This window comes from Theropithecus gelada, chromosome 14 (genome assembly GCF_003255815.1).
Source record: "Theropithecus gelada isolate Dixy chromosome 14, Tgel_1.0, whole genome shotgun sequence".
NCBI classification, from domain to species: domain Eukaryota; kingdom Metazoa; phylum Chordata; class Mammalia; order Primates; family Cercopithecidae; genus Theropithecus; species Theropithecus gelada.
Genome location: NC_037682.1, coordinates 88,547,104 through 88,571,133, shown reverse-complemented (window position 1 = coordinate 88,571,133; position 24,030 = coordinate 88,547,104).

The window sequence follows — 24,030 nt, the reverse complement described above, 5'->3', positions numbered from 1 at the left end:
TAAATTTTTAATATTCACTTCTTGTCACTGAACAAAATGCAAAAGAGTAAGAGATACTTTTTCCCTTATATATGGTAAAAACTCAAGGTTCTCTCCTTCGGACATTGTTATTAGCTTTTGGATTGCAAGTGAGAAACAGAAGTTGCCAGTCACCCAAAGGAGACCTCTGCTCTATTGTTTAACACTAGGGTCCTTTCCTATAGAGAAGAAAGTGAAAGAGCCTGATTCTCGGAGTTGAGAACCAAAAGGAGATTTAACCCTGAAGGAAAAGATGAGTTTGGGAAATTTGAAGGTTGCTATGAACAGTAGAGACCTAAACCTTTTTTTATATTTAGTCACCAATTGTAGGTATGTTAGCTGTAACCAGTAATTAAGCACTGAAGTTTGAGAATCAATGAAATTCTCCACAGCCCAGTCATTGGGCAAGGGAAAGCACTACCTTAAGCAGTGTTTGTGATTCTACCCCGGGATTAGTGCCCAGATGATGGCAAGGAATCAGCCTCAACAGTAGCATCAAGCAACAGATGGAACAAGACAAAACCAAGGACTAACAAGTCTCTCATTTGTTTTATAAATTCTCGGCTAGATGCCTCCAACTCCCATATTATTATGAAGTGTAGACTGTGAAAATGCATTTCCAAAAATAAAATTGAGATTTGACTTATTTCACCATTTTAGCAAATGGGGTTTTACAGATGAATTTAAATTAATTTAGAAGAAAACAAACTATATTTCCTCTCTTGTCCTCAAAGATTATGGAGAATTTTATACTTGCTACCAATTGAGATCTTACTCAAGATTACTAAAAATGTTTTGATAGATCATGGCTGCACTATGTACAGACTATTCAAAACTCCAATAAATCAAGCTTATTGGTTTTTAAATCATAGCCAAGACTCCGTAGAGAAAATTAGCATAGACAGATGAAAAATGATAATAATCATTTTTAACTTTAAGAATAACAACAATAATAAGAAAAACAACAGTGGGCAATACTGAGTCTCCATTTAAGGAGAGATTTTGCAAATGTTTACAAACACTCCTAGATAGATAGAAACCGAGTGGCAGAAGGTTCAAAAAGAAGAGAAAGCAAACATATCACAGAAGGTTATTTTGAAGGTCCTTTTTATCAGGCTCCGAACTTCTAAGAGAGAACATTTTCCTGAAAAGGGAAGGGCATTTGGTAGCAAATGTGGTAATATTATAATATCCTAAGCTTGACTATAAACTCAGATATAGTCTAATGTTTTAAGACAATTTATTGCAAAAATACCTTCAGCTTCCGAAAGAAGCAATAAACTCCTTGAAAATGGAGGTATTTTCTGGGGATAGAAAGTTGTAAAGAAAGATGCTAGAATTTTGGAGTGGGTCCATTACTCAGGTGCTATAGCAGCAAATCTTGCCCCAAACCAGGCAGATCCTACCTTTAGAAAAAGATCACTTTAGGGACCCAGTCCCTAAGAGTATTATGGCACTCAAAGTGCAAGGCTGAATTACCTGAGCACTTTCGACTTTCGATTAAGCTTTGGCTATGTTGAAAACCAGAGAGCAATACAGATCAGCTTCTTGAATATCCATCCAAATGAAAATGAAAATGTGTCTGTATTTAACTAAAGCTAAAAACTGGTTCAGAAGTCTCTGGTCACAAAACACTCAGAACTGTTTAGCCATAGAAAGAAGGGATATGTGTTTGGGATCAATAACCCAGATTCTGCCAGCTAAAGCAGATGGCAACTGAGCAGGGCAGTAAAAATGCATGGCTACTCTGAATGTCCTTCTTCTGTAGGTCCCTTAGGGCTCAATACAGAAGCAAGGCAAACCTGATACTCTGAAAAATAAGACTGTCTGTTAATCTGCTATCAATATTGTGCCTAGAAAATACAGACAAGGATAGGGTTGGCACAGGGCATGGAAGGAATTGGGCTGGCATTGCTATGGGAGATGCTCTTGGAGTTCTGCATTGAAGGTACCAGGGTGAAGTGCACTGCACTGCATGCTGCCCCAATGGGCTGAAGAGGAAAGAGTTTGATGACACAGACAACTAAATTTATGTTTGGAGTATACATTATGAACCCTTTCTGAAGCAGTCTACAATCTCTGTACACAAATGATCTGATGGCGAAAGCATTAATGGGGCATGTAAAAATCAGTCCTCCTTACACCACTTCAAAAAAACACAGCTGCCTTCTATTCCCAAAAATACTTTTTAAAATAATAATGATAAATAACTAAGCCCGCATATCCTGCCCCAGCAGCACAGTTAACAAATGGCACATGCTTCTGAGGGACTGTTCTACCTGGAATACTCGCTTCTTGCAGAAATTGGTATGGTTGTGCAGCAAAAGTCCAGGTATCTATGGGCAGCCATCTTACTGTGTCTGGAATTGGTTCCTTCCAGTGGGTTCTTTGTCTCGCTGACTTCAAGAATGAACCCACGGACCCTCGCGGTGAGTATTACAGTTCTTAAAGATGGTGTTTCTGGAGTTTCTTCCTTTCGGTGGCTTCATGGTCTTGCTGACTTCAGGAGGGAAGCTGCAGAACTTCACAGTGAGTGTTACAGCTCTTAAAGGTGGTGCCTCCGGAGTTGTTTGTTCTTCCTGGTGGGTTCGTGGTCTCACTGACTTCAGGAGTGAAGCCACAGACTCTCCTGGTGAGTGTTACAGCTCGTAAAGGTATTGCGGACCCAGAGAGTGAGCAGCAGCAATACTTATTGTGAAGAGCAAAAGAACAAAACTCCCACACTGCGGAAGGGGATCCGAGCAGGTTGCCGCTGCTGGCGTCCTTGGCCAGCTTTTATTCCCTTATTTGGACCCGCCCACATCCTGATTGGTCCATTTTACAGAGTGCTGATTGGTCCGCTTTTACAGAGTGCTAATGGGTGTGTTTACAATCCTTTAGCTAGACAGAAAAGTTCTCCAGGCCCCCACCCCACCCAGAAGCTCAGCCGGCTTCACCTTTCATTACCATTCTGAGTTACGGTGGCTCAGATTAATATTGGTATATGACATGGACTTCTTCAAGACGGTATATTTATGTTTACAGCTTACATCCCCAATAACTATTCAGATAGTGAATATCTATGATTGGTGTTTGATATTCCCATCGTACACTGCTAATTGATCCCACCTCAGGTGAAATGGATAAAAAGAGAGCATTTGCAAAGTGGAGGTGGAGCCATAATTATATCTGGCAAGTATTAATGTGTGCAAGGAGAGTTTTCTACAAGATAGATATGGAAATCCCCCAAATCCCAAAGCTGCAGTATTATTTCATTTTTTGAAAGGACAGTGGTTGACAGTGTTAAGGTATGCACTACTCCTTTGACTAACCTACTATAAAAGACCCTCACACAATTAGCTTTCCTCCTTGGAATCCTTATGTACATAACAAAGCCAGAGAGAAATGCTGAGTCAGAAAAAGCCTGAAGAACAGCACAATAAAAGTATTCATGTTACCGTCTTGGCATAGGGGAAGCCTGACTCAATACAACCTTAAGAAAAGAAGAGAATAATGGCAGCTTAAGAGATGGTGAACCTGGTGCCCCATACAGTTTCCTGCTAGACTCTGGCCTAAAGCTGACCAACAGCAAAGGACTGCCTGAAGAGTAAAACTGTGTGAACAATGAGTGATTATCAGTTTTCCATGTGTGTGTAGGTTCTAACAGCAGGTTTGGGGAACTTATCTTTAAATAAGGCATTATGTCTGTCAGATGTGTCTTAGGATAGTTAGCTAATTCAGTACATTAAGTTATTGGAGACTTTGAGGCTTAAGAATTTTTCTGAATATAATGCTAAAAGTAAATTGCATTTATTTAAACTAATAGAGCAGAGTCTATCACTATTTAGTTTTTAAATCAGTGCTTTTACTTCTACATATGTTACGATATGGAGAAACAAAGCATAGAGAAAGCCAGTTCCATAGCTCAGCATTTTTAAGGGCAAGGTCATTTGACTCTGTCTTCAGCCTACTGTCTTACTTGTTTACAAACTGTTATTGCTGAGGTGCATATTAATTTAGTGAGAGGAAACCAGAATGTTCATTTACAGTTCTTTTTAAAGCAAACTACTTACCATATTTTTGTGGCAGGAGATAGAAAAAGCCTTTAAAATAGTTTTTAATAAAGTCAGATATTTAAATGATGCTAAAAACAAAACTTTAGACTAATTAAACAGAGCTTATTTAAGCAAAGGGCAATTCACGTATAGGGCAGAACTCAGAACCAAAAAGGGGTTTAGAGAGCTCCACCCAGCAATGCGAGTAGTTAGCTTTTATAAGACCAACACAAAAGCTAAATACAGAAATCACCTGATTGGCTACAGCTAGGTTTCTGCCTTATTGGAACATGGTGTGATAAGGCATTTGCTTTATTTGAGCATGGTCTAATCAGTTGGGTTGCCTTTGAATGGCTGAGTTCAGATGTTACGGATTTGCTGAAAACCAACTATTTGTTACAAAAAATATACTTCTAAGTTAGGTTTCAGTTTGTTTACCTACTCAGTGAGGTTGTAACTTGTTACATAGAAACGCAAAGTACAAGACCGCCGCAAGCTAATGGCCTCCTGCTGATTTAATTTAGTAATGATAATGACTAATGTGCTTAGTAGAGACTAAATAATTTAAGATGAAAAAGAAACACACATACAGAAATATACGTGTACACCCACAAATACACACCTATGAATCAAAAGATAACAACTAAAGACAAAGTGAAGCGAGAAAGAGCATTGCCAGGTGCAAAGGTTAAACATTTTTGAGATAACCATGTGTTTAAGAAAGATAAAGTACCTCTTTGGAGTTGTGTGCTCATAAACAGAACTCTAAACAAGCACTGACAAAGTTATGACACATTTGATGGATTCTGATAAGCCAGAGAGGAATAAAAAAAAAAAAAAAAAAAGACCCAATCTGGTCTTAAAAGAAATTAGTCAAAAAAGAAATTAAGACTTTCTGACACAATTCACCTTGTAAGTGTAACCCAAGGTAGCTGTCACCAAGGAAATAGAAAAGGAAAGTGCCAAAATGCCCATTCATTTTTTTTTAACTGCCAATTTGAGATAAAGACCAACAATGGCAAAGATCTTTCCCTCTAGCAATTAGATTATGGCAAGACACTCAATGTCAGAGCCTCAGAGGATAAGAAATGAGGTCCTCGGCCGGGCGCGGTGGCTCAAGCCTGTAATCCCAGCACTTTGGGAGGCCGAGGCGGGTGGATCACGAGGTCAGGAGATCGAGACTATCCTGGCTAACATGGTGAAACCCCGTCTCTACTAAAAATACAAAAAAACTAGCCGGGCGTGGTGGCGGGCGCCTGTAGTCCCAGCTACTTGGAGGCTGAGGCGGGAGAATGGCGTGAACCCGGGAGGTGGAGCTTGCAGTGAGCCGAGATCGCGCCACTGCACTCCAGCCTGGGCGACAGAGCGAGACTCCGTCTCAAAAAAAAAAAAAAAAAAAAAAAAAAAAAAAATTTGGCGGGGGGGGGGGGGCAAACCCGTAAAACCCCCCCCTTTGGGGGGGGGGGGGGGGGGGGGGGGCGCGGGGGGGGGGGGGGTCCCGCCCCCCGCCCCCCGTGGGGGGGGAGAAAGGGGGCCCCCCCCAAAAAAAAAAAAAAAAAAAAAAAAAAAAAAAAAAAAGAAATGAGGTCCTCAAATACAAGCAAAAGCCCAAAGAACTTAAACAAGGTTAATGAAGATGAATTGGACACAACCAGAAATTACATCTTAATTATTATTATTTTAAATTATACTTTAAGTTCTAGGGTACATGTGCACAACGTGCAGGTTTATTACATATGTATACATGTGCCATGCTGGTGTGCTGCACCCATTTACTCATCATTTACATTAGGTATATCTCCTAATGCTATCCCTCCCCCCTCTCCCCTCCCCCCCACAATAGGACCAGGTGTGTGATGTTCCCTTTCCTGGGTCCACGTGATCTCATTGTTCAGTTCCCACCTATGAGTGAGAACATATGGTATTTGGTTTTCTGTTCTTGCGATAGTTTGCTAAGAATGATGGTTTCCAGCTGCATCCATGTCCCTAAAAACGACACGAACTCATCCTTTTTCATGGTTGCATAGTATTCCATAGTGTATATGTGCCACATTTTCTTAATCCAGTCTGTCACTGATGGACATTTGGGTTGATTCCAAGTCTTTGCTATTGTGAATAGTGCCGCAATAAACATACGTGTGCATGTGTCTTCATAGCAGCATGACTTATAATCCTTTGGGTATATCCCCAGTACTGGGATGGCTGGGTCGAATGGTATTTCTAGTTCTAGATCCTTGAGGAATCGCCACACTGTTTTCCACGATGGTTGAACTAGTTTACAGTCCCACCAACAGTGTAAAAGTGTTCCTATTTCTCCACATCCTCTCCAGCACCTATTGTTCCCTGGTTTTTTAATGATTGCCATTCTAACTGGTGTGAGATGGTATCTCATTGTGGTTTTGATTTTAATTTCTCTGATGGTGAGTGATGATGAGCATTTTTTCATGTGTCTGTTGGCTGTATGAATGTCTTCTTTTGAGAAGTGTCTGTTCATATCCTTTGCCCACTTTTTGATGGAGTTGTTTTTTTTTTTTTTTTTTGTAAATTTGATTGAGTTCTTTATTGGTTCTGGGTATTAGCCCTTTGTCAGATGAGTAGATTGCAAAAATTTTCTCCCATTCTGTAGGTTGCCTGTTCACTCTGATGGTAGTTTCTTTTGCTGTGCAGAACCTCTTTAGTTTAAATAGATCCATTTGTCAATTTTGGCTTTTGTTATGGTATTTAAGCCTAAGACATCCACGATTATGAAGGAGATCTCTTCAAAGGCAATCAGCCTGTCTAACTTAATTACTGAAAGCAAGCTCACATGAATGCTCAGGGAAAATATAAAAAATACTTGAGACAGTGATTGAATTATTATTGAATAACTGCTTAGAGAGAGAAGATACACAGGTACAGGAGCCACACTTATAAAGAGACACTGCAATGGGGAAAAATATTGCTTAAAAACAAAAATTAACTGGAGGAAGAATATTCAGAGGATTATTTACTTAGACAATAATTTGTGGATTTTTTTTCCCCTGTTGTAAAAAAGTCAAAGAAAGAGAAGTATTGGACCCTTCCCATTCTTAGACAGTGGTTATGGATCCAGAATCTAGGCTTCCTGTCCCAAGGATTGTAATGACTTATGTGCAGAATCTGAAATAAGAAGTCACCAAATGCATGGAAAACAAAAATTCCCCCAGTTGCTGACATCAAATCTTGTTTGAGAGATAGTGATTCACCAAAAGTATTTAGTATAAAAACTGTTTTAATTTTATGGAGGAAAGGAGCTCAAAATTAGAGAAAAAAATATTGTGTTTCTCTAGGACTGTGAGGAAAGAAGGAACTAGACTTCCAGGGAGTAATGAAGAACCACACCCTCTCTGCAGAGGTGAGAGGCCAATATGTGAGACTGGTGAGGACTTGTTCCTAAACACAGGTCTTCAGCATATTTGTGATGTCTTACAATAAGGAGTTTATAATCTCTGGAAAAGACGTCTTTGAAGGATATCTTTAAGTCTACCCTGAGGAACAGGGAAGATTCGCTGTACCGTGGCACCATCAAGAAGGTCAGATTATGGTCACATAAGTACCATAACATGTAGGTTACAGTACCTATGTGGCCATTGCAGACTAAGGACTAAAGACTCTTCACTTTCCCGACACATTCCAGTACAACCTCAGAAAATATGAGGGAGAGCCTTAAAACATGAATGGACAAATCAACTTATACACTGTTGGTTGATTACCTCCTCAAGTAGGGGACAACAAATGGGTAACTCATTCCCCATATTCATGTAGATAATAGCTCCAGCTTTGGCTAATATATCCCTCCCTAATAAGGGTGTGGGACTTTCAGGCATAACAAGAAAGGCATGTGAAAAGAGCAAAGTCTCCCAATTACAACTGAGGAGGTGGGAGAAATACCTGGTTACAGGCTGTCCCAGAATTCCTCAGATGGTAATGGACCTTGAGGACAGTCGCCCAGGACAGGAGATTAACACTGAGAAGGCCGTGCCAGTGTCCAGGAGGCAGTCAATTTCCTGGCCCTCAATGGTTAAACATACCCGGAGCTCAGTGAGGGTGATGACATGAGCTAGCACTTGCCCTGGGCACCCTCAGTGCTGTTGTTGGATCATCTAGTTGGGGGCCTCTGATCCAGAGAACCTTTCTCTTCTGGGGCAGTGCACCTTCCAGTGATTGCCTTGGCATAGCGAACATGGAAAAGGCAGCAGCTTGTTTCTCATTGGACAATCTTTTTTAAAGTGTCCTTGTAATCCACACTGATAACACGCCCTACTGGGTGATTGGCCTGCTCCATTTCCTGTCCTCTCTGAACCACCAAGGTTTGTTTGTCTGAGGGCCATGACTAAGGCTGCAGCCTTTCTCTGATCTCACTTTTCCTTTTGGGCCTGTTCCTCTTGATCCCTATTACAAAACACTGAGGTTGCCAGGTTTAATAATGCCTCCAAATTTTGTTCAGGGCCCAGGGTTTGCTTTTGGAGCTTTTTCCTGATATCTGCAGCTGATTGGGTAATAAACTTATCTTTTAGAATCCATTGATCCTCTAGTGATTCAAGTGACAGGGGAGTATATTTTCTTAAGGCCTCCCGTAGCCGCTTGAGGAAGGGAGAGGGATTTTCTTCCTTTCCCCGAGTTGTGGTGGACATCACTGAATAATTCACGGGCTTTTTCCTAATTCTTAGTTCTTCTAGAACATAGGTCAACAGATGTTTATGACTCCAGTACCCATGATCTGAGTCGAGGTCCCAGTGGGGATCCACACTGGGGATGGCTTGCCGACCGGTAGGGAATTTCTCCCTTTCTTCGGCTGCCATTCTGTCATTTACTTGACTAAGACACCAGGTATCTCCGAACTCTTGGGCTGCAGCTAAAGCTACATTCTTTCCATTAAAGGCCAGGGTTTGATCTAACAGTAGCATGATATCTCTCCAAGCAAGGTCAAAGGTTTGCCCTAGACCCTGTAGGACATCTATATACCTATCGGGATCATCTGAAAACTTCCCCAGGTCTGACTTGATCTGTTTTAAATTAGAGAGGGAGAATGGGGCATGTACTTGGGTTGGGCCAAATTCCCCTCCCACTACAACTTGAAGGGGACATAACCAATAGCCCGGGGGAAAGGGGGTTGTGGTCTTTTAGAGATTTATTTACTTATTTCTTTCTGGGCAGGGGAGATTAGAAGAGGCTTATCATTAATAGGAAGGGGAGCTATAGGGAGGCTAGGATACGGGGGTAACCTGAGAGGTTGTCCTGTGGAATGTAAATTGCAAGCTTTGCATAGTTGTGTATTCTCCTTCAATGAAAAGAAAGCTTGGACATAAGGTATTTCACTCCATTTGCCTTCCCTCTTACAGAAAAGGTCAAGTTGCAGAATAGTATTGTAATTTGTACTTCCCTCAGGTGGCCATTTTTCCACATCAGAGAGAGAATACTGGGACCAGGCTGTAGTGCAGAAAAAAATGAGCCACTCCTTTCTCAGGGTTTGTGGGTCAAATTCGTCCCAATGGCTTAGGATGTATTTCAAGGGTGAGCCTGTTGATGCCTGAGTGTTTCTCATCTGAAAGACAAAACCGCCCATAGTTTTGTTTTGTTTCTCCCCCTGCCCAAGAACCCACAACAGTCTCTGGACTCTGCTGATTGGAATAGTTGTGCTCACCAATGCAGCAGCGGAAACAACCCCTGCCCAAGAACCCGCAGTGGTTCCTGGATCCTGCTGATCGGAATAGTTTTGCTCACCGACGCAGCAGCAGAAAAATACTAGTTTTCCTCCCAGACCACAAGGAGGACCGAGGAAGGTTGGATTTAGTGGCCCTTACCAATGCGTTCTCGAAAAACGGTTAGAGTCCTAAGCATTCTCCTGCTAGTATTGGGACCTTAGGCCTGACCTATAAAGATGTTATGCCCCAAAAATGAAGTGGAGGGCCATACCCTGAGAGAGGAAAGGGATCTCCAGGGTTGAAAGAGTGACATCTTTTCTCCTCACTTATATGAATAGGAAGGATACCATTTCTGAGACTCCCCATATACTAGCTTCAGAAATAGCTTTTGTTAGACCTGCTAGTTTGAGGAGGGATCCTAAAATTCCAGAAAGTCCCCCTACGATGGGGCTTTGGGCAAAAATTATCTTTCTGAATGGTGAGCATGGGTGCCTAAAGAAGGTAACAGAGTCCTGGAGTATATACTAGAACTCATTCTTGTAGGAGAAACTTGAAAAGCACCACAGATAGGGAGTGATTTTTAGAAGCCGAACTAGCCTCGGAGAAGAGAGGCAAGAAGTTTGCCTGGCAGGCATTAGGACCCATGAGGCAAGGGTCAGGGTAGATACACCAGATGGGTGAGTCTTGCTTGGGCGACATGCCTTCGAGAGTTCCGCTCATGGCCGCAGGGTCAACCAACTTGTTGTTGGGACCCCGGAGCTGAATGGCAGTTTCCTGTCAACGCTTGGCTGAGTCCAGAAGTATAGGAAAAGTGGAAGCTGATTCCAGGCAAACCAATGCTCCCAACTCCAAACAGTCGGGGGTTGTTAGAGAGCCCTTTCCCAGAAAGCCTGACACCGTGTCTTTAGTCTGGCAGCCACACCAGTCACTTTTAACTGGCTGACAGGTGTGTGGTATTTAGCCCCCGAATTCTAAGGAAAAATAGGATAGAATAGCAAGCAAAAGGGGTTCAATGATACTCACCGCTTGGCGATAGGCAATAGTCTCACCGCTTGGCGATAGGTGATAGTCCCATGTGGGTCACCAAAATGTGTCTGGAATTGGTGGGTTCTTGGTCTCGTTGACTTCAAGAATGAAACCATGGACCCTCGTGGTGTTACAGTTCTTAAAGATGCTGCGTCCAGAGTTTGTTCCTTCTGATGCTCATATGTGTCCAGAGTTTCTTCCTTCTGGTGGGTTCATGGTCTCACTGACTTCAGGAGCGAAGCTGCAGACCTTCACGGTGAGTATTACAGCTCTTAAAGGTGGCGGGTCTGGATTGTTCACTCCTTCTAGTGGATTTGTGGTCTCGCTGGCTTCAGGAGTGAAGCTGCAGACCTTCGCAGTGAATATTACAGCTCATTAAGGTGGCATGAACCTAAAGAGTGAGCAGCAGCAAGATTTATTGCAAAGACTGGAAGAACTAACCTTCCACAGCCTACAAGGGGACCTGAGCAGGTTGCCACTGCTAGCTCAGGTGGCCTGCTTTTATTCCCTTATCTGGCCCCACCCACATCCTACTGATCGGTCCATTTTACAGAGAGCTGATTGGTCCATTCTACAGAGAACAGATTGGTCCGTTTTACAGACAGCTGATTGGTCTGTTTTGACAGAGCGCTGATTGGTGCATTTACAAACCTTTAGCTACACACAGTGCTGATTGGTGCATTTACAATCCTTTAGCTAGATACAAAAGTTCTCCAAGTCCCCTACCTGATTAGCTAGACACAGAGTGCTGATTGGTGCATTTACAAACCTTTAGCTAGACACAGAATGCTGATTGTGTTTACAAACCTTTAGCTAGACAGAAAAGTTCTCCAAGTCCACACCCAACACAGAAACCCAGCTGGCTTCACCCCTCACTGGCACTCACTGCAAGACTTTGTGGCACGTAGCCCGGGCACTCGGACAGCCCAGGCACCAGGGGCCCATGGAGCCCACGCCCACCCAGAACCGGCTGCTGGCAGCCCCGGCTCCCGCCCACGCCTGTTCCTCCACACCTTCCTGCCAGCAGAGAGAGCGGGCTCCAGCCTCAGTCAGTCCCAGAGAGGGGTCGCCACAGCGCAGCAGTGGGCTGAAGGCTCCTTGAGCATGGCCAAAGTGGATGCTGAGGCCGAGGAGGTGCCGAGAGTGTGCGAGGGCTGCTAGCACGTTGTCACCTCTCAGGAAAAAATAGTTAATGCGTGTCAGGCTTGTAAATACCTAGGTAATGAGTTGATAGATGCAGCAAACCACCATGGTACACTTTACCTATGTAACAAACCTGCACATGCTGCATATGTAACCCAGAACATAAAATAAAAATTTTTTAAAAAATGAATGTGATGGAATTTCCCACTACCTTGGAGAGTGCAAAATAAAAAACAGATCTCATTTGATTCAGATCAAATAAATATGACTTTTTTTTTCTGAGTTTTGAGTAATAAATTCTACCATAACAACATTGATTGGCATTCACTTTTTAAGCAATAGTCAAGTCTATTTCATATTTTTAAAATTATTTTTCTCAAAATTATACTATTCTAGTGGGACAATAGCCTTATTTGACCTTATATATGCATACTTTTTTTTTTTTTTTTGTACAATGAATGATTTTAAGCCACTTCTGTATGCCAGACATTGTACCCCATACCAAGAATAATGGTGTGGGCAAAACATATTTGTCATCTGCCCACACGGTGCTTTCAGTCTTACTAATTGCCTATCCACATGAAACTTCATGGTTCAAATTTCTCAAACATTTTTCATGAATGTTTTCTTCACTTTTATTTTTTATTTGGTGAGGTTGAATGTTTCCAGCAGGGCATTTGGGTCCTTATCATGAATGATGATTAAAACACAAAAGCAGCAGTAAACTCCTCTCAGTTCCTTCAATATTCAATAAATATTTACAGTGAAACTATTTGGTGACAGGTACTGTTTATGGACAGGAGGTAGACAATGAACAGCGTGAAATTCCATTTCTTCATAGGGCTTATATTTTAGTGGGAAAGTACAGATGTTAAAAAGAAAATAGGCAGGATGTGGTGGCTCAGGTCTGTTATCCCAGCACTTTGGGAGGCAGAGGTGGGAGGGTCACTTGAGTCCAGGAGTTCAAAACCAGGCTGGGCAACATAGTGAGACCCCACTTCTACAATAAGCTTTTTTTTAATTAGCCAGGTATGGTGGTGCATGCCTGTGGTCCCAGCTACTTAGGAGACTGAAGCAAGAGGATCACTTGAGCCCAGAAGGTTGAAGCTGCAGTGAGCCATGATTGTGCCACTACACTCCAGCCTGGGGACAGACAGAGACCCCATCACAAAAAAAGGGGAAAATAAGTAAAATAAAAGAGATTTTTAGATGGATTAGATGTTGGTAATTATAAGAAAGAACAAAATAGGGTTTTGACTTCTAAGGGGAGAGGGGTCTGGGAAAGTTTTTTGGAGGTAACATTTGAGCAATGATCTGAAAACGAAACAGGGCATACTAATGCTGAAAATGTGCTACCGATAGTGGTAAATGCTACAGTGCTTTATCTCATTCTCTTGTCTCCCTCTTCCTTCACTGATTTTGCTAAACAAAAATATTTATTTACTTAACAAATATTTATTGAGAGCATAATATATGCTATATAATACTCTAGGCACCAGGATGTACCAACAAGAAAAAGAAATTGTCTGAGTGGATCTGACATTCTAGAAAGTTGAAAAAGTTTAAGTACTTTGACCAAAGATGCCTAATAATAGCAAAGTCAGAGTCAAATCCAGGTATTTCTTGTTCTTTTCCTTTTTTTCTTTTTTCTTTGAGATGGAGTTTCGCTCTTGTCACCCAGGCTGGAGTGCAATGGTGCTATCTCGGCTCACTGCAACATCTGCCTCCCAGGTTCGTGCAATTCTCCTGCCTCAGCCTCTGGAGTAGCTGGGATTACAGGTGCCCACCACCACACCCAGCTTATTTTTGTATTTTTAGTAGAGATGGGGTTTCACCATGTTGGCCAGGCTAGTCTTGAACTCCTGACCTCAGGTGATATGCCCGCCTTGGCCTCCCAAAGTTCTGGGATTACAGGGGTGAGCCACCACACCCAGACCAAACCCAGGTATTTTTTGTTCTGAAACTACTATTTTCTTCCTAAAAGTATGTTTCTCTTATTCTTTTCCTTTCTTTCTTTTTTTTTTTTTTTTTTTGGAGATGGAGTCTTGCTCTGTCACCCAGGCTTGAGTGCAGTGGCGCGATCTCGGCTCACTGTAACCTCCGCCTCCCAGGTTCAAGCAATTCTCCTGCCTCAGTCTCCTGAGTAGCTGGGATACAGGTACACGCCACCATGCCCAGCTAATTTTTTGTATTTTTTTTAGTAGAGACAGGGTTTCACCATGCATAAGCCACCGGGAATGGCACCTTCTCTTATTCTTGATGATATGGAGAGATAACAGGAACATTTGAGATATGGCAAATCCTTGCAATCATCATTATAATATTTCTTGCTAAAAATGGAATTTATTAGTTAAATGCTTGGCAAATAGTATATCAAAGTTGGTTTATGATGTAGAGAAAGCATTAAAAGAAACACTCATAATGATACCTTGTTTAGGTGGATTTTCCACTTGAACAAAATGACATTGACTATTTTCCTGTATCCTGTAAGCCACTTCTAGGAGTCCCGTATACTTAGAGATCGAGGAGCATTTTGTAATCCATAAAGAGTGATGTACCATAAAGTAATTTATAGGGACAGAATGCATTTTATTTAAGAGTTCACAATGGTCTTTACCTCCTCTGCATCATTTTATGTAATTCCCTTTTCTAATGAAAGTTTGATTTCAGTCATAGTCTTGACAGATGTGATGAAATTCACCTATATAAATAAAATTTGTTAACTAAATCATGGGAGAGGAATCAATGGTTCTAGACTCCAGTTTACAAGTACAGAAAACCTAAAATGGAGATTGAATCAAAATCTTCCAGTTGTAACAATGCATTCAAACTTAGTACAAATCAATTATTCATTCATTCATTTACCAAAGCACTAAGGCCTCTTGAGCTCATGCTCCTCCACTGAATGGCAATTCAGGGATCTCACAGAGAGTCAGCTCCTGATCCCTGTGCTACAGATATTTGTCTATGGTAGCACAGTAAGGATCTGGCTTTTGATTCTTTGTTTGAGTACTCTTTTGGTTTGATTTTTTTTTGCCAGCTTTTGTTTAATCTCTGTACTACAGGAAATTTTCAATCCATTTTTATAAACCTCTGCCAATCATAAACGCTGTCATTAATAATTCAGTGCATTATTTCTGAAATTGGCTGAATTTTACTTAAGGACAGTTTAGACTCCAATGGCCCCTTTGTGGCACCCTGATCTCCCTAAACTTGTCCAGTTATGAGATGCCCTCGAATTTCAGGGCTTTAAGACCTCACCACTTGTCAGCTAATTTTGCTTGGTACAAAGCAGCTTTAAAAATGAAAATATGTCCCTAAAATATATCATACTGTGTACAGCCCCTTAAAGACACTATCTTACAACCAAACTGTTCCTCAGCTCTTCCTTTATCCCCCAAAACAGCCTCAAAACCCTTGTCTCACCAATAGCCCTCCATGGCTACCACCGTACCCCTTTTCCATACACACTACTCCTGACTCCCTTTGGGCTGCTAACTCAAATCTGAGAAGCTGACCTCTCAAAGAAGAAATAGTCTCTTCCATGCCATTCACAGGATGGCCACAATATCCTCTAAACCAGAACCCCTCCAAGGTCTTCAATTATAATTCAAGGTCTCTGACAAGGACTCTTAGGCTCTGCACCAAGTCCCTGTAATATTCCTATCCTCCCAGAAAGTAACAATAATGGCAAAAGATATCAGTTAGTCTAGGACTTGAGAGCAATAAACAAATAGTCATCCCAGATTTGCTCTAGATTCTAACTCTAATACATTCTGGCTTCTAGCCAACTTAATCCCTTTCACTTTACAGTCATTGACTTATAGTCTTTTTTTTTTTTTTTTTTTTTTTTTTTTTTCCAGTGTAGCTCTTCAACCCAACTCACAGTATCTTTTTGCTTTCATATGAAAATCAACAGTTTACATTATGCTTCGGGAGTTTACTAAAGCTGCTGTTTGTTTCCCTCAAACCCTAAATGCAAACCTGACATATTGGACCTTATCCTGAAACTCTTATTTAGTACATAGATGACCTTCTCTGCTCACCTGATTTGACACCTTGCTTGTCTATAGCTCATATTTACTACAAACTCTTGCCCATAAGGGGCATAGTGTCTCCAAAGACATGCAATTACGCAACCCTCAAGTGCATTACCTAGAACATGATATCTTCCCTGAAGGGAATAATTTATTCACTAAATGAATTAACACCATCATCAATTTTCTCCTCCCTGAGACCAAAAGAACTGCAAAGATTTGTAGGATTTATTGCCTGTTGCCAGAACTGAATTACTAACTTCTATTACCACCTCCCCTTTTGAAGCCACAGCTAAGGAGTCCATTTCCAAACCCCTTAATTGAGATTCCCCTCCCATGTCTGCATTTCAAACCCTCAAATCCTATCATTTCCCCTGACTTTTGGACTCTGTAGTTACTTACTGCATCTTTCCACTTTTTATGCATAAAGAAAAAGGACATGCTTCAGATGTCACTATCCAAAAATACAGTGGAAGCCAAAGTCCTATTGGATACTTTAGCCTCACTTTTGACCCTGTGGCTCAGACATTTTCATTTTGCTTTAGTTGCTGTTGCTACCAAATTGGTCAAGATCGATGCTAACTTAATTCTGAGTCATGCGGTCAACCTTTATGTACCCCAAGTAGTTAAGACCCTACTACTGACTGAGAATATTCAACACTCTTCCACTTCCATCCCCATGTCCTGTGAGATCCTACTACTTTATTCCTGTCATATTACTATTTATCACTGTCTACACCTCAATCCTCTACTCTTCTTCCCCTACTATCTGAGGAAGAACCTGATGACTGTATCAACATCACCCAAACTTTACCAGAACTCCCAAATACCCAGTTCTTACCTCAGGCATACAAATGAGAAATTTTATGAAAATATACTATCCCAGATTTTGAAACATTTGTTGAGTTCAAACCGCTACCTAAGGTTAAATCAGCCAAGCAGTTAAACTGATAGCCCTCACCAGACTTGCATACTAGCACAAAATAAGAAAGCTAACATTTGCACAGGTAGCAGATATGGAATGGAACTCAAGTAGCTAACCCCTTAGAAACCTTGCTACCCAAGGAATTAGCTACCCTCAAAGCTGAAGCTCACACTACTAGACAGACTCCTGATGCTAAAGGAAACCCCTTGGAAGACAAATATGCCAAGATAGCCACTTTGAAAGAAAATTCTTCCTCAGTTGCCTGCGCTACTCCCCTTGCTCGACCTCCTTTAGAGATAGAAACTCTAATTAAGGAACTTCTGGGACAACAATTGCTAGTATCTAAGGCTGAGAAAGCTCGTTGAAAACAAGCTACATGTTTTGTACATGTGAAGACACCCAGATGACTACTTTTCTTTTCTTTCCTTGATTTTACATCCAAAATTTAATCCACAACCTCAGCAAAGCCCACAGCAAAGAACATCTTTAAAATATCCTTCACAAATATTGGTAGTGTCACATCAGCCTCATGGTAAGTAAATAACCTCAACTTTCTCCATTTGCCACACACACACACACACACACACACACACACACACACACAAAATCCTAGCAAAAACATAAAGGTAAGGCAAAGATGAGAGACAGTTTCCTCTGCTCCCTTCCTCATTGGCAAATGGATTTTATTCCACTTTTAAAGTATTATAAATATGATTAGGTTCTACCATAGTCTGGATGTGTTTTCAGTATGATTAGAAGCTTTTTCCTACACACAGGATACTGCCACCACTATATTTAAGTGCTACTAGAAAGAATTTTCCCCACTTGGAGAATCCCTTTTTTCCTGTCTATCCATGGAGGAAACTTCTTTACTGGTAAGGTTACTCAGGATATTCAAAGACTATCCACTCTCATAAAAACTCACTATTCTTACCACCTTCAAACCCTAGAAAGATACAATGTTCCAATAGTGCTTTTAACTTCACAGTAGCAAACTCTTTGAGGAACCTAACCTGTCTTTGCCCAAAGTATCTCCTTTAGACCTAGTGATCCTTTGATCTCCCCACCATCCAGTCAACTTTATCCTCCTGTGAAATTACTACCAGCAGGCCAATCAATGAGATATTACTCTATTGCTTTGGAATCAAGCAGACATTGCAATCTGCTACAATATACTATCCCTAAATACTGCCAAGCAATTGTTAAGTGCACTTATACTTTCCCCCAACAGGTCAAGTTGTCTCTCCCAAGATATACCACCACAGCTTTAACATCATCTTCAGATGGGAGACCTAGTCTTCTAGAAGACACTATTGAAAGACCAATCCTGAACCCGAGTATAAGAGAGCATTGTGCTATCTCCTAACTATCAATACTACTGCAAAGGTACAAGGAGTACAAGCTTGGGTTCATGTTTCACAATTTTAAAAATATAAGCTTTATTACAAATGGAAATCCACACCAACAGACTACCTTAAACAGAGGATCTTTTAAGAGTCCCCAGAAGAAGATGACAACTTGAGATACACTGCATTCCCAAAAACTTGGCACCAAGCAGATGACATCCCATAGTGGTCAGCTTCTACCCAAGGCACTGGATCAAGATCCCTTAGGATTCTTCTACTTAGTTCCTTCTATAAACCTCCTTTGTAACCTACTCATCATCTTTCTTTTATTTTTCTTATTGAGATATAATTCACCATGAAGTTCACCTTTTTAAAGTGATATGATTCAGTGAGCCTTAGTATATTCACAAGGTTGTGCAACCATCATGACAATCTAATTCCAGAATATTTTTATTAGCTTAGAAGAAAAACCCATTCCCATTAGCAGTTACTCCCCATTCTCCCCACCCCACCCCACCCATTCTCTGGCAACTACTGATATAATTTTTGTCTCTATAGATTTTCCTATTCTGGACAATTTATATAAAATGAATTATACAATTTGTGGCATTTTGTGTCTGGCTTCTTTTACTTAGCATCATGTTTTCAAGGCCCATACATGTTGTAGCATGAAACAGCACTTAGTTCCTTTTTATAAATGAGTAATGTTTCATTGTATGGGCATACATATTTGATATCCATTTGTCAGTCATGGATATTTGGTTTGTTTACACTTTTTGGCTATTAGGAATAATGTCAGTATGAAAATTTGTGTATATGTTTTTGTATCAACATATGTTTTTCATTCTTCTGGATAGGTACCTGGAAGCAGCACCTCTGGGTCATATGGTCATTCTAACTTTTTGAGGATTTGCCAAACAGCTTTCCAAAGCAGAGGGACCATTTTACATAGCTGCCAGCAATGTAAAAAGGTTCCAAATTCTCCACATCCTTGCCAATACTTGTTATCTGTCTTTTAAAATTATAGTTATCCTACTAGGTATGAGGTTGTATATCATTATGCCTTTCATTTGGATTTTCCTAATAACTAATAATATTGTATGACTTTTCATGTACTTATTGGTTACTTGTATATTTTTTAGAGACTAACTTCTTTTAATTTTCTATCATTCATCGGATTCAAAACTTCCTTGATTCATGTCTTTTCCTTTTCTTTTGGCCTTCCCCACTGTTTCCTTTTTCTGTATTCTTCATTTATCCACAAATATTTAGGACCTCAAAATCACTTGAATGGCAACTGCAGAACTGATTACTTAGTCTTGTAATCTTTCCTTTAACTCTTGGTTTTGTTGTCCCATTTCTCTCGGTTCCACCATCTTTCCCAAAATTCCTCTTCTCACCCTTAAAACTTCTACTGCTATTAATTTAGCTGTTTTCCCACACACAATGTTGGGAAACTCTTCTTATAGTTTATACAGGTTAAATGAAGATCTAAATTCAATCTGGACCACTTTTAGAAGAGGTGGTGTTTGCTTCTCCTGCAGTTTTACAGATGACCTATTTCTCAGTTCTTGTTTCTGTGAGTACACCTTTCATGCTGCCAACTCTGATGATCATACTTGTAATATTCATTATTTTTTTTCACAGAAGATACAACTTTATATCAAAAAACTCCACAATGGGGTGTTGCCAACAGAAGATACTAAAACGTTACATATGGAAAAACTCCCAAGCAGCATATTACAGCCATATAGTAGAAAAGATAATCTATAGCAAGCAACTACTTCCCTCCCCTTTTGATCATTCCAAAAGGCAACTATTTCATTTGTGGAAACTGAGTGTACTTTCACTTCAGAAAACTGAACAGACTTTTGTCATTTAACCAATATTGCCAGTTCTTGTCAGATCTTTAACTCAATTCTCTTTTAAACTATTTAAATTAGTATCTATCTCCTTTAATGCCCCATCATCAGTCTCAACAGTACACAAGTAAATGCCTCCCAAACACGAAGAGTGACACTAAATATGGGCTGCAGTCTTTTCTTCACTTTGGATCTGAAGACACCTGCAAAAAGAAAGCTAAGTGCTTGAGACAAATTGACTGCTGCATCCAATCATATTTGGACCCCCATTGTACATGGAGTAGCTGCAGTATTGCAATATGAACTGCTCAAGAAGTAAAATAAAACTCTTGCATCCCCCATGCCCCACTAGAGGAGATAATTATAACTCTGGACAATGTGACAAAGAACACTGACCTCCTCACCCAAACCTCAAGAGCCTCGATGTGCAGGTCTCCACAACCAACCAGCACTTCAGATAATCTGAGCATCCAGGAAGAAAACATGTATTATGGTCAGAAGCAAAGGCTGTGCTACAGTTGTTCACAAAAACTTCTCTGACCTCTACATCACACTAATAATATTTTATATACTAACTAAAAAATTTGCTGCATCATCACCACAGTTGTTATTCTATCATCAAAGGCCCTTTCCACATCAATCACCTAGAATCCACTAGACTCATTGCCAACTGGCTGTGAGTCTTTGTCTTACTCCTTAAGACCATCTCTAATAAATATTTTTCTGCTTATTCTTACAGGCATACACCTAATTAAATGCTGTGCCTTCAGAATCCTTTCTGAGTTCCAGACAACCTTCACGTCATAACAGATGATTGAGTTAGTTCTCCAAGAACAGAGCTAGCAAGAAACTGCTGACTCTATGGACTATAATTCAAAACCTTGATAGAAAACCATACTGAAATTACTCTCATGCCTAAGATTGTTTTAAGACAACTTTTGTCTTGAACAAAATAATGGGGAAAAATGAGGCCAATACATTTCTTTCTTCTTTTCCCTGAACCTATTGATAAGGCCTGAGGTAGACTTTCCAACTTCCCATACTTTGTCTCATAATTGATTAGCTAAGATTACAATGGCATGTCATGGTTGAGTCAGTAAGTTTAGAAATATTTGTTCCCTAAAACTAGCTAACCACGGAATAAAACACTTCCTGTTCAAATAACTTAATAAGACTTCCCCTTCTTGAAAAATAGCCCCAAATATAAATTTCTCCATCTCCTACTTGTTTACCCCTCCTTATAAAAATCTAATGCAAAACCACCCTGCTGAGACACTCTGATTGTTGCATCTGAGATGTTCTCTTTATTGCAACAGCCTGAACAAAATCAGTCTGCTTACTTATCTGATTTTGGTCTTATAATTTATAAAATTCGACCAATATAATTAATCAATGTAAGTGATCATACCTATTAAAAAACACTTTCTTAACTTCAATCCAGTTATAACTAAGTAAGAAGTTTGCTCAGAAGAAGAGAAAACTCATGCTACCACCTAATACAGTTCATTATAATGGAGTAAAACTAAAGCATACTATTAAGATGAACTAAGTTGGGGACCCAGGAATTTTAAAACTCTGCCTTGACCATCTCATCCTTCTTCCTCCAAAATCCCCAATGATGATACATTCATACAGTAAGCAAACCAAAGCAGAGAAAAATATTATTATCAGAGAAATGTTTGAGCCATACTCTTTTTTAAATTCTAGTAGTTTGGCTGACTATGTAGAAAGCTTCTTTGTTTAAGTATAAGCAGCATCATAAACCAAAGTAGGCTGTAAGGCTGCTGTTTTGGCCACCTAAACCCTACTCTCTGAAATTTCCATTCAAGTGGGACACCCATGATGCATGAATCAGTGGAAGAGGGAAAATGATTGTCTCATAAAATCTTTTTTGTAACTCTAAGACTGCAACAAATTTTTAATTTGGGTAGAACAAGTGCCCTAGAAATGAAGTAAATCCAGATCAACACTTCTTTTTATAGACATGAAGAAAAGGAGAGTAAGGCAAATAAGATCTTCACTTTTCTCACATCAAACCCAGCAGTGCACAAGAATGACTCCTAAAGATGGACTAGAAAAGATTTCTACCACTGATTCTCTATCTGCTAAGTCAGTAAAGTTAACAGGATGATCTGAGAAACTGAAGATTCTTATAATGTAGTGAGAACTGCAAAGTCTAATATAGCCTATATTGTTTTGGCTAAGAAATTATTGTTAATATATATTACATATTATGATATATATTATTAATATAATAAATGTGTTACTTTTATCAGATATCTAGTCAGTTTACATAGGATTTGATTTAACTAAACTGTCATCCCCATTGCTTATAAAGACATACACTTATAAAAAAATGATAAAATCAAGTTTTTTATTTTCCTTCATCTAAAAAAAATGGTCTTTAAAAGGCTATAAATCCATAAATCAGGTAAATAAAAAGTACAAAGAAACCCATTGTATCTTTTTTCTTTTTTGAGATGGAGTCTCGCTCTGTCACCCAGGCTGGAGTGCAGTGGCAAGATCTCGGCTCACTGCCAGCTCTGCCTCCCAGGTTCATGCCATTCTCCTGCCTCAGCCTCCCGAGTAGCTGCGACTACAGGCACCCGCCACCACGCCTGGCTAATTTTTTGTATTTTTAGTACAGACGAGGTTTCACTGCGTTAGCCAGGATGGTCTCGGTCTCCTGAACTCGTGATCCGCCCACCTTGGCCTCCCAAAGTGCTGGGATTACAGGCATGAGCCACCGCACCTGGCCAGAATCTCACTCTATTTTTTAAAGAAAAAAAAAAGAAAATTATTGTAATTCATCTTCTTTTTATTGATCTTGCTACTTATTCATTATATGGTCCTTAATATGAAAAATTATTTGCATTTTAGAATTTTTTAGATTTTTAAGTAATCATTTTGGAGTTTTAGGGGGATTTTGTTTTTTGTTTTCTTTAGTTCTAGAAATCCTGTGGGACCAAACATTAACATTCATTCCATCTTGGAAAAAATTTGGATGAGAAAAAGCAAGAGAGTTCTAAGTTTTCCCTCACCCTAGGAAGCATGTAGAAGAAAGTCTGAGTTAACAGGGACGTTTACAGCAGGAGGCTCTTAAGGGCTGTTTCTGATCCAACCAGCAATAAAACAAGTTTAAAGTACAATGCAAGACTTTAAGTGTGATGGGATGATATAGAATAAAAAAAGATTTAAGTAGAAATAGAAAATGGCAACTGAGCTCCTGAGGCAGTAAAGAAATTTTTCTTTGCAGATGAAAGAGGATGTCTTATATCCTATCACTTTTCAAGTGGTATTCATAAGGCAAGAACAAAAAACGCTCAAATGGAAAAACAGGAAAATGACCCCTGTGCAGATGGAAAGACTCTTTTGTAAAAAATAAAAATAAAAAGGCTTTATTTCTCTCTAAATCAAAGTCAGAAAACAGATCCCATAACCATGTAGAGTAGACTATTTAGGTTCATACCTTCATCCAAATGAATCAGATACTAAGAAAAAGCAGTCTTATAACCCTTGTAACTTTGTAAACTGGAAATCTAAAATTCTGTCTCTAAAGTTTGCTGCAACAGAATATTTTAGGTGCTACCATTATACTCTAGTATCTCTACACTCTACACGTGGTTCTACGTACATGTACACCTTCAGCCACCTCCATGAGGAAGTGAGGCATCATCTATGCAGGCAAATGGCTATTAACCCCCTTCATTTTTTTAGGAACATTTTAAATCGGCCCTTTCCCAGCTAATTACCAAAGCAAATAGGTAATCCCTTTATACACCATACAGAATGTCTGCACCCCAGTTTCTTGTGAGAAAAATGTAACCCTGAGTTATCTGCAGTTTAACCCTTATTGAAAGCCAGAATGCAGGCACGTTGTTTATGGATGATGGTCTGAGGGCAGGCGGTCCATCTACTTCTTCATCTATTCTAAATTGTCACCGAACATCAATATCAATCTTCAAGACTGGAGAAC